The sequence below is a fragment of the Acomys russatus genome, chromosome X (genome assembly GCF_903995435.1).
Source record: "Acomys russatus chromosome X, mAcoRus1.1, whole genome shotgun sequence".
NCBI lineage: Eukaryota > Metazoa > Chordata > Mammalia > Rodentia > Muridae > Acomys > Acomys russatus.
This window is the reverse complement of record NC_067169.1, coordinates 51250793-51262381: the sequence shown is the minus strand read 5'-3', so window position 1 is coordinate 51262381 and position 11589 is coordinate 51250793.

Sequence of the window (11589 nt, the reverse complement as noted above, 5' to 3'; positions counted from 1 at the left end):
GAGAGACTCTAAATGGAGAGAATGGCGCCATAAGAATTGCCTGTAGGCAAGTCTATAGGGCGGGTTCTTGATTAATGATTGATGTAGAAGGGCCCAGTGCTGTCACTTAGGAGCAGTGCTACAATTTGGCCAGGCGGTCCTGGATGATATAAACAGACAGCCTGAGCAAGCCAAGGGAACAAGGCAGTATGGAGTAGTTCTGCTTGGCCTCTGCTTCAGTTCCTGCCTCCAGGTTCCCACCTTGAGTTACTTCCCTGACTTCTCTCCGTGATGGAGTGTGACCAGAGAGTTGTAAGCAGAAATAAGCACTTTACTCCCCAAGGTGTTTTATCACAGTTACAGAAGCATTAAGATGTCATTTGCTGAGCTGGGCGTGGTGGTGCACGCCTTTAATCCCAGCACTTGGGAGGCAGAGGCAGGTGGATCACTGTGAGTTCAAGGCCAGCCTGGTCTACAAAGTGAGTCTAGGACAGCCAAGGCTACACAGAGAAACCTTGTCTCAAAAAACCAAAAAAAAAAAAAAAAAAAAGATGTCATTTGCTGATCTTCCTTCTGCAGGTGAGGCCCCTCTCTTAGCGTCTTCCCACACCTTCCACGCTGGACAGTGAATCTAGGGTCTGAGTTCCCAGCCCCCTCTTAGCTCTTACAGCACTTTATTCTGTTCTCTGTAATGGTACTGCATTGTGGTTGTCTTTAGTCTCACATCTGTCGCTCAGTAGACGTAGAGGTCCTTAAGGCCAGAAAGTATGTTCTTCATTTTGACTAATCCCAGCTCAGCAGCTGTTAAGAAGGGACACAATGAAGAATGCGTGACTTTGCCTAATAATAGCAATACCTAACCTCTGACTGCTCACTCCTTGCCAGTGCCTGTGCTAAAGTACTTCATATGCATTTTTCTCAATTCTCACCAACACCATAAGGAATAGGTGCTACCCAAGTCAACCAGGTTCAATAAATAACCATTATAGGTAAAGAAAATTGGTTTCATAATCCCCCAAGTGACATCACAGTCGACTTGAAATGACTATCTAAGTTAGCATCACCAACCCTTACATTCCCATCTTTGCCTGTGTTTTTACATGTCTGTGCTTCTGCCCACTGGGGGAGTGTGGCCTCTTCTCTAATTGCCTCCTCTGTGTCTGTCTGTGTTCACCAGTGAAGTTGGTGAAGTGAGCTCATTGAAGGCTATTCCTTTATAATACAATGTAAGTGGGTTCTCTTCACAACTTTTATGATAAAAAAGAGAGAAAGAAATAGGTGCTACCATACACCTGTTTGACAGATGATTAAAACTGTGGCTCAGAAAGCTTAATGTGTTTCACCCAATAGTGTTACCGTTAGGCAGGATCAGCTCCCAGATCTGACTCCAGAGCCGGTGTTCAAAACCACTACACTCTACAGCCAAATCGAAGGACAAAGGGGAAAATGAACATATTAGTAGGTATGTAGAAAGGAAAAGGAAGTAATACTGAATTGTTAGGGTGGCTCATGTTAGCAAAAGTGCTTGTTAGATCATGGACCTAAATCAGGCCGTACTCCCTGCAGCTATTCCAGGTTTGCTCAGACTGCTTTCTTGTGGGTACTGGGACCACCTGCCCTGACTTGGCACCACTTAGAGTGGGCTGAGTCCTCCTTTGTCAAAAATGAATGGAGAAAATGCCTTTCCTGTGAGCCAGTCTTATGAAGGCATCTTCTCCATTGAGAAACCTCTTCCCAGGTGACCAGGGCAAGGTGTTTAATTTGGTTAAATATTTAGTGAGAACCTTTTCCATGCCAGGCATTGTGCTAGCTGCTAGGATAGAAATATATGTGAGCTTTTCTACCAGAGGCTGTAACAGCTAGGTGAAGGAGAGAGATTTCAGTGTTGAGTGCTAAATGCTTTTACAGTAATACCCAGAGTTTAGGATGGAAACATCCATAAGGTGTGTTTGAAAGGGGTGATAACTGAAGGCCTTTTATCAGAGATGATGCCCTAACCAAGTCTTGCATGATGGCAGTGTATGAAGGGAATGTGATGCATTTCCATAGCATAAGACTTATTGATAGCAGTAGCAAGAAATAGGTGATTCATGCGCATTTATTGAATGTCTGCTGTGTTCAAAACACTGTTCTAGGCCTAGGGTGAATAGAACAGATAAAAATTCCAGCCCTCATAGACAAGGGAAGGCAAGCAAGAGTGACTATACCTCTTCTATTTGTAGAGCAATTTTTACAGAATTTAGATAATGTCTGGAATGCTCCACCCAACAGTTCTGAAAGAGTTCACAGTGGATCCACTAGTTTAGTCTTTCCCATGTTGTCAGTTAATTCTACTAGAGAATATTTTTTAATTATTTAAGACCTTTATTAACAGGTGCTTGCAGTTTGTTGACTTTTTTAAAAACCGAGTTGTAAACTTTTATTACAAATTAAAAATGAAGTTCTTAAAAATCTCAACCTGACCAGATATGATAGTGTACATAAGTGACCCTCAAAACTCCACCAGAGAACTCCTAAAGCTGATAAACACCTTCAGCAAATTGACTGGATACAAAATTAACTCAAAAAAGTCTGTAGCCTTCCTATACACAAATGACAAGCTTGCAGAGGAAGAAACTAGGAAAACCACACCCTTCACATTAGCCACAAGCAATATAAAATATCTAGGAGTTACAGATATGAAACTATTTAAAAACCATTAAAGGTGTACTGAGAAAAAACAGGCCTTTATTTTCTTAAAAAATAATAAAAACCTCATGCTGCATAAACAATGCAGATAGTTCTAGTATATCTGCTCAACGGATAAAAAAGCAAGCAGTTCAGGTCTTCAGCTCCAATCTTTGTTCATTTCTTATTGCTGGAATTTCATATTCATTTCTTCTTGTTGGATGACCACACTGGATGATGGTAGAGATGTTAAGCTGGCATTTACTCAGCCCCACCCTGCTCAGCCTCGGGAGCAGACAGTCTCAGCTGGTAGATCAGCTGCTTTTGTCTCTTTGCCATCTTGTGGTTTAGAGTTCTCTGGACATCTACATCGGTAACTGAAGTTGCAGTGATGCAGACCTTGAGCTGGCTGCAGACCTTGGGTCTCATCTCCTTGATTTTCCTTGTCCTCTTCATTGCTGTCCTCTCTAGGCTGTCTCTCTCAGGGCTCTCTAGGCTCTGCTCTCCCGACATGGACATTCTCAAAGCCAAATAGAAAGTCTGTATTGCTGGCTGGCAACTGCATGGGGAACTTGCCCAAATCATGTAGCCCCAAGCCTCATCATCCTTTATTTTTTTATGTACATAAACTACATCCAGGTTGACACACTTTGGATAGCAAGAACAGTTAAGCGAGAAGCAAAACTACAGAAGCCAAAGAGAAGGTCTTGGATCTTGTAACTATGGGTTAGGTCTCTGATGGATTAGGGCTTTGTTCCCATTTTGGCAGCTCTTGGGACCTCTGTCCTGGGTTCTAAATTCAGAATGGTGCCTCCAACATGGTGTCAGCTGTGCTAAGGTCTCAGAGTCTGTTACACTCAAGTACGTGACACATTAGAGACACAGAAGATGAATTTATGTCATCTATCAGAACCTCTAGCAGTTTCTTAGCATCAGAGTTATTCCTGACAGCTGCTCTCTGGAGGACCCTGCCCCTTCTTTATCTGTCACTATGGAGATAAGTTGCTTTATTTCTCCAATTACCCTACCTCCATCTTTAAGTGAGTCTCAGAGAGGCCCCTGCCCATCTCCATGGAAATGATCCCATGGACCTCAACCTTTCTTCCAAGTCACATCCTTGCTCCTCAGGCTGTCACCATAGAAACGGAATGCCCCTCATCTCTAGTCATCTCCATGGTGACCCTCTTAGAAGGTAAGTACCCTCAGGATATCACCAGGTTCATTGTATACTAGAGTTCTAGAACCTGAGTGGCGGGAGGTAGAAGAAGGATGTGGCTCCCTGTGGTAGCGGGAGCTGCAGCTTTAACTGCCCATCCCAGCTGTAAAGGCATAGTATGCCCTCTCTCAGCAAAGAGGTTAAGGAAACGATTGGCTCAAAGAGTACTAACTATGTACCAGGTATTGGGCTAGGTACTTACCTACTGGAGCTCATAACTAGCCATTCTGTAGTGTTTGAGGCAGATAAGGTCACACTTGCCCTTATCCCTCTGGAGTCCCTCATAGAAGCAGGGAAGGAAACGAATTTTATTTCTACTATTGTTTGCCATGTGACCTTGAACAAGTAGCCTCTTATCCCCAAGCCTTATTTTTCCCACTTGTAAAATAAGTGTTGGAGGAACTGTCATCTTGAGTATCCTCTTATTAAAGTCGGATCATAAGTAGCTCTCCATGAGGAACTACATTTGCAGGCACAAATGCTCACAAATCTGTTGAGCTTTTTTCCTGTTTGATTTTTTAAAATGGAGATAGTGCAAACCATCACAGTTTTTTTTTTAATCTAACACCCTAAATTCCTTGTTTAGATTTTTTTCGTGGTGTTTTATTTTTGTGTAAGGAGTAGAGGAAAGGTCTGAGCAAGTAAAATCCTGGGTGAATGTGTATTTTGACATGGGCATAGTTGTTGAGTACTCTAAGACTGGTTGAGCTATGGAAATTGGTAAAGCTGTTCCCCATGTCCAGCAGGCTCAAGAGAGATGGAAAGCTTTCATTGGGAATCAGATTAGGAATGTCTAACCAGTGTGTGCAAAGAGTAGCAACTGTGGCTTTCTCTTCCCTGCTACTTACAGCCTGTGAGTGCTCACTTACAGAGACCGCCACCTACCCAGACTAGCCAGTCTCTTCCCCTGTGCTGTACCTGAAAAACAGAGTAGGGCTCCAGGTTACAAAGGTAGGGGCAATGGTAGCAGTATTGGTAATATCAGTAGTGCTAAAGAACCACACCTGATTCCAGTTTTACTGTATCTCTGTATCTTTCTTCTAAAATTTATTATTGAGACAGGATCTCACTAAATTGCCTGAGTTGGCTTTGAACTTGCCATTCTCTCACCTCGGCTTACTGAGTAGCTAGAATTGCAGGATTGCATCAGCAGAGTTGGTTTCACTTTTTCCCTTTTATAAGCACATTCACCAATTTCCTCTCTCTTGCCCTTAAGCCCTGGTAACCAAAATTCTTGTCTCTGTCTCTATTATTTTGTTATTTCAGGAATGTTATAAAGTCACATATTATGTAACCCTTTGGGGCTGGCTTTTCCCCTTCAGTAGAGTGCTCTGAGATTTATCCAGGTTGTTGAATGGACCAATAGCTTGTTCCTTTTTTTATTGCTAGGTCCTATTCAGTGGTGGATATACCATAGTTTATTGGCCCAGTCACCTAATGAAGAACATCTTGGTTGTTTCCAGATTTAAGGTATTAAGAATAAAGTTTCTACAGGCTAGAGAGATGGCTCAGTTGGTTAAGAGCACTTGACTGCTCTTCCTGAAGTCCTGAGTTCAATTCCCAGCAACTCCATGGTGGCCATAACCATCCATAACAGGATCTGCTTCCCTTTTCCGGTGTGCATGAAGGCAGTACTCATATACAAAAAATACATGAATAAATCTTTTAAAAATAAAGCTGCTGTGCTTCTGCATGTTTTTGTATGACTAAAACATGTCAGGGGCTGGAGAGATGGCTTAGAGGTTAAGAGCACTATTTGCTCTTCCAGAGGTCCTGAGTTCAATTCCCAGCAACTACATGGTGGCTCACAACCATCTATACTGGGATTGGAGGCCCTCTTCTGGTGTGCAGGTGTATATGAAGACAGAACACTCATATACATAAAATAAATAAATAAATAAAAATAAGCTTTAAAAGAAACCCCATATCTTTAACTGAGCAAACTTTCTCCTATTTTTGAGACAAGGTTGTCCTCAAACTCATAGAGATCTGTGTGCCCCAGCCTCCTGAGTGCTGGGATTAAGGGTATGAGCCAAAAAACAAAAAACAACAACAAAAAAGGGCCAGGCGTGGTGGCATACGCCTTTAATCCCAGCACTTGGGAGGCAGAAGCAGGTGGATCACTGTGAGTTTGAGTCCAGCCTGGTCTACAAATCGAGTCCAGGATAGGTAAGGCTACACAGAGAAACCCTGTCTCAAAAACCAAAAAAAAAAAAAAAAAAAAAAATGAAGGTCAGAAGATCGTGGTGTTGATGCCCTGGAGCTAGAGTTACAGGTGCTTGTGAGCCACCCTGTGTGGGTGCTGCGGACCAAATTTGGGTCCTTAGGAAAAGCAGTAAGTGCTCTTGACTGCTAAGCCATCTCTGTAGTCTCTATTTGACTCTGTCCAATTGAACTTCTGCCTTCCTTCCTTCCTTCCTTCCTTCCTTCCTTCCTTCCTAACTTCCTTCCCTCCTTCCATATTCTCTCTCTCTTTATTTCTTTGGAAAGACCATCAGTCATTGAATTGCTTTTGTAGAAGACAAAGATCAATTAGGCATATTTGTGGAGGCCTATTTCTGCGCTCTCTTTTCTATTTTATCTGTGTGTCTGACTCCTATCAGTACTACAGAACATAGGCTTTTGAGACATAATGCCATGTGCTAGTTGCTAGATCAGGTGACTCTGAGTAAATTACCATCCATAGCTTCCTGTCTCGTTCATTCAGTATTAAAAAAAAAAAAAAAAAAAAAGCCCACATGGCTTAGCCTCTGCCTACTTCATTGGGGCTCCTTTTGCTTTTCATCTTCTTCACTCTGCTCCAGTCTTATGGCTTCCTGATTGTTCTTCAGTTGTATTACACTGGCCCCCACCTTCCCATCTTTCCTAGGCTGTTTTCTCACCCAGAACCAGCTTCCTACAGGCATCCTCTCAGCTGGCTGCCTCCTTTACCTCCTACTAGTCTTTTTTTCCTTCAAATTGCAGCTTCTCGGCAGTGGTTTATTTACAACGGAGAGGATTTCGCCCCTCCCTTCCCTTTTTCCTATCTATTCACTAGCTAACACAGCATCATCTAATATGTATTAGAGGTGCCTAAGCACACTGAACTACACCACAGCACTCTACTTGCTTGTCAGTCTCCCACCTGTTCAATGTGAGCTCAGCGAGAAGAGGCTTTTTTCTTGTTTGGTTCTTAGTTTTCAGACTGTGTCTATTAGAAAACAACTTTGTTGAATGAAGACATTGAATACATCGACAGATGGATAGAGGACTAAGTGGAAGAATACATGCCTTGTGCCTTAAGCATGTAACCTTAGACCCACTCATTGCCTTCTGTAAGGCTGACCACCAGGTGGCAGTTGGAGCCTGAACTTCTGAACCTCCATCCCTTGCCCCGCCCCTAAGCTAATTCTTCACCCAGCACCAGTCAGTTCTGCCCAGGACTGTTTTTTGTTTTGTTTTTGTTTTTGTTTTGTTTTGTTTTGAACATCCTCATCCTAAGTATTTCTCACTGGTTTTGTGCAAACTCTTAACTTTGGTAGCTCTAATGCCTGAAGCTTGGTATCTTTTTCTTCTTTAGAAAGGCTCTCATTTCTTTCCTGCCCCACTGTGTTCTCTATTTCAAATGGAAGAGGCCACAGATATGGACCACTGTGGTGTTCCCAAGGTAATTAGCTATAGTCTCTAGGACAATAAGATAAATGACCACAAAGAGATGTGACTTCCACTTTCTAACTTCAGCAAATTCCTCCAAGAGTTATTATATCCCTCAAGCAAATGAAGACTAAGCCGTAAGTTCTCCACCACATCGCTTATTAACCATGGATTCTGCCTGACATTAACCAACTGACCTAAATCATCAAGCCTTGCTTTTCTCTGCTGCAAAACAGCAGTACACTCAGAGTAAGTGTGAGGATCCGACATCGGCAGAATGCCTGGCCTAGAATAAGGTTCAACTAAAGAAAATCAGGAGAAGGGATTGAGAATAAACAAGATGAGACATGGCAGGAACTGGCCAGGGAGTATGTGCACGGTGCCAGTAAGATGACTAGAAGGGAGAAGCCCAGAAAAGACGGGAGACCCAGGAATTCCACCCCCCAAACACACCACCTTTCAGCTGTAATTTGCAAGACAGATTAGATTGTGCCAGCTAGTCAATGTGGAAAGAATATTCAGGAAAGAAAGCATGAAATAGGCAAATAGAGGTACGAAACTATAGCTGCTTACAGCCACTTTAGTAACTGTAAATAATTATTATGGCTGAAATGCAGGAATGATAAAAGTAAAGACACACAGATGTAGAGGAGACAGATTGTAAAGGGCCTCCTGTGCCAGGTGAAAGAGGGCGAATTCGAGTTTTCCAGTTTTAAGCAGGGCAACCAGGGAGTCCCGCTGCCTTGGAAGGAGTAAGATGGAGGCAGGGGGACGATGTGCTGAGCTTAGACTAGGGCAATTATTGCATGAATGGAGATGAAGGGCTAAAGTTCATGAATTGTTTTGCTTGTTTGTTTGTTTTACCAGAGGTTGAAATCAATAATGAAGCTCTTTCAAAAGCTCACTTGAGAAATAGAGAAAAGCTAGAGCCAGATAAGAAAATAGAGTCTCCCAACCCTTGGGAGGCAGAGGCAGGTGGATCTCTGTGAGTTCGAGGCCAGCCTGGTCTACAAAATGAGTTCCAGGACAGCCAGGGCTACACAGAGAAACCCTGTCTTGAGGGGGAAAATAGAAAGAAAGTAGAGTCATGATTCAGTGTAGGTTTTAAAAATCTGGATGAGAGTGGGGCTGTCCTGCTGCCCATAGCGCCTAGCACCAGTTAATAGCAATGGAGGGAGAGACCCATAAGTCAAGGCCTGCCCTGCTTCAGCCTGCTCCTTTATTCTCTGACATCCCTGGATCTTTGAGTCAGAATGCCATAAGGGCTGAGTGGCTGTTATTCTTTGTGTGTGTGTGTGTGTGTGTGTGTGTGTGTGTGCGTGCGCGTGTGTGTATGTGTGTGTGTGTGTGACTATTCTTATGGACTAATTTTTAGGAGAGACTCAACTTTTTTACTGTTTCCTTTCCAATGGAAGAATATTCTTATAATAGTTTTCAAGGACTGAGGGAACTTGCAGTCTAGCTAGAAAAAGCATCCAGTTTTTTAAATTTCTCAATTCCCCAAGATATGACCCCATTGAGAAAGCCTTCCTTTTGTCTGTTTCCTTTGTACTTTCAAAGGTCTTTACTCTCTTACTACATCTTTCTTGTATTCCCCATTGGGGTTGGGGGTTAGGGGTGGAGGGTGGGGGCAAATGTTGGTCCTTACATTTCTTTTCCATCCAATATCTGATATGGGCCTCATTAAGAGTACCTAAATCGCTGAGCGGTGGTGGCACATGCCTTTAATCCCAGCACTTGGGAGGCAGAGACAGACAGATCTCCATGAGTTCGAGGCCAGTCTGGTCTGCAAAGTGAGTCCAGGACAGCCAAGGCTACACAGAGAAACCCTGTCTCAAAAAACAAAAACAAAAACAAAAAAGTGTGCCTAAGTCAGGACAGGTGAGATGGCTCAGCAGAAAATGTGCTTGCTCCCAAAGCCCAAATTCCAGACCTGGAACCCACATGGTAGAAACAAAGAACTTATACAAGTTGTCTTCTGACCTCCACATGGCACGAGAATATCCCTGAAATAAATAAATGTAATGGCTTCATTGTGACTGCTCTGGAATTTGCCTTTCTGACCTAGTCTGGGGTGAAAGTGTGGGAATGTTCAGGGGATGAGAAGGGAGTAATGATTACAGATCCATAGTTTTATATGAACTGTTTTACAAGTATTTGTGCTGAATCTTCATAGCACAATTGGTATTGGTATTTGTATTTTACCCAGGATGAAACTGAGGCTCAGGGAAGTCACAGAATTTGCTTAAGATTATTCTTTTTATGGTGAATAAAGTGTGTATTTAGAATTAGCCAGCTGGACTTGGTCTAGACGACCCCAATCTTGCTGGCAACATCCAGAGCATCATAATCAGGAGCCAGCCGAGCGTACCTCTTCTTCTCCCCATCAGGCCTTATCAGGGTATGGACTTTGGCCACATCAGTATCATAGAGTCTCTTCATGGCCTGTTTGATCTGGTGCTTGTTAGCCTGGACATCCACAATGGACACAAGTGTGTTCTTATCCTCTATCTTCTTCATGCTTAGGGTTAGGGTCGTTAGGGTTAAGGTTGTTAGGGTTTTGGTTAGGGTTAGGGTAGTTAGGGTTGTTAGGGTTAGGGTTGTTAGGGTTTTGGGTAGGGTTAGGGTTGTTAGGGTTTTGGTTAGGGTTAGGGTTGTTAGGGTTGTTAGGCTTAGGTGGTGAGGGGAATTTGATGATGACACAGTACTCAAGCTTGTTTCACCCTGGCACTCTTCGAGGGTGTTTGGTTTGCCTCCTTAGATGCAGGGTCTTGGGCTGCCCAAAGGTGAGTGAAATGTGGATCTATCTTCCTTTTGTGCCCGTGGACACCTTTCAGCACTGCCTTCTTAGCTCTCAAGGCCTTCCCTTTGGGGTCAGCAGGAGCTTCCTTATTTGCTTTTGGTGCCATTCTTACTTAATATTATTAGGCTAGGGGCTGAAGAGATGGCTCAGAGGTTAAAAGCACTGGCTGCTCTTCCAAAGGTCCTGAGTTCAATTTCCAGCAACCACATGGTGGCTCATAACCATCTATAATGAGATCTGGCGCCCCCTTTTGGTCTGTAGGCACACATGCAGGCAGAATACTGTACACATAACAAACAGATCTTAAAAAAAAAAAAAAAGATTATCAGGCTAGTTATTAAAGAATTCAGGATTTAAAGTGTGTGTTTTACCTCAGACCCAGTTTTACCCATTAAGTCCTACTTCATGGGCACTGGGGATGGAGCAGGAAGAGAACCTCCTTAGTTAACCCTTTTCCCAGAGGAAAAGTCTAGAAGCAAGTTCTTTCTGCTCTGGGTGGGTACCCAGTCTCCAAGAAGACAAGAGCATTGATAGACAGCATCCATCCTAAGGAATGCGAACCAGATTCACTGTTCTTGCGGTCTTCTTTCTCTCCCTCACTCAGTAAGCTACTAGAGAACACAAACTCAGGTTTGCTCCCACTACGGACAAGCCCTCTCTAACCCCTTTGTTTTTTCTGTCTATAAAATGAGAGACCCATCAGAGATAAGTGGCCTCTAAGGCCACTTCCAACTCTGGCATTCAAAGATCGTACTAATTGTAGTGCACTGTAGGATCACCTGATTCATTTGTGGATAAAAAACACATTTCTTGTTGCCATAGGGAACAAGGGCTTTTTGAGCTAGAAAAAGATATACTCACAGAGGCAAGATAAATAGTAGAAAGGGCATAGGGGTTGACTCAGTCAGACTCGGGTTAAAGACCTCTACATAGGCAGGTCACTTTGCTTCTCAGAATTTCTGTTTCATCTATAAGGAAAAAACAAAGGCTACCTCTATCTCCTGGAGTGAGGAAATATTTGATAGCACCACGAGGTGGGGTGGTTGTGGGCTTTCTTTTGCAAGAACTGGGGTCCATTGCTTCCTCTTTAATTTTGCACCACTATTTCTGCTGGGGTGTTGGATTCTCTAGCAGAGCTCCATGGACTATGGAACAACACAGCCTGCCTGTTCAGCTGCTATTAAGAGTAAGGGGAGGTATAGTACCTCTGAGGCCACACCAAGGCTTCACCACTTGCATGGCAGAGATCATCAGCTGGAGTTCCCAGTCTCCATGGCCCTTCACCAGGTCC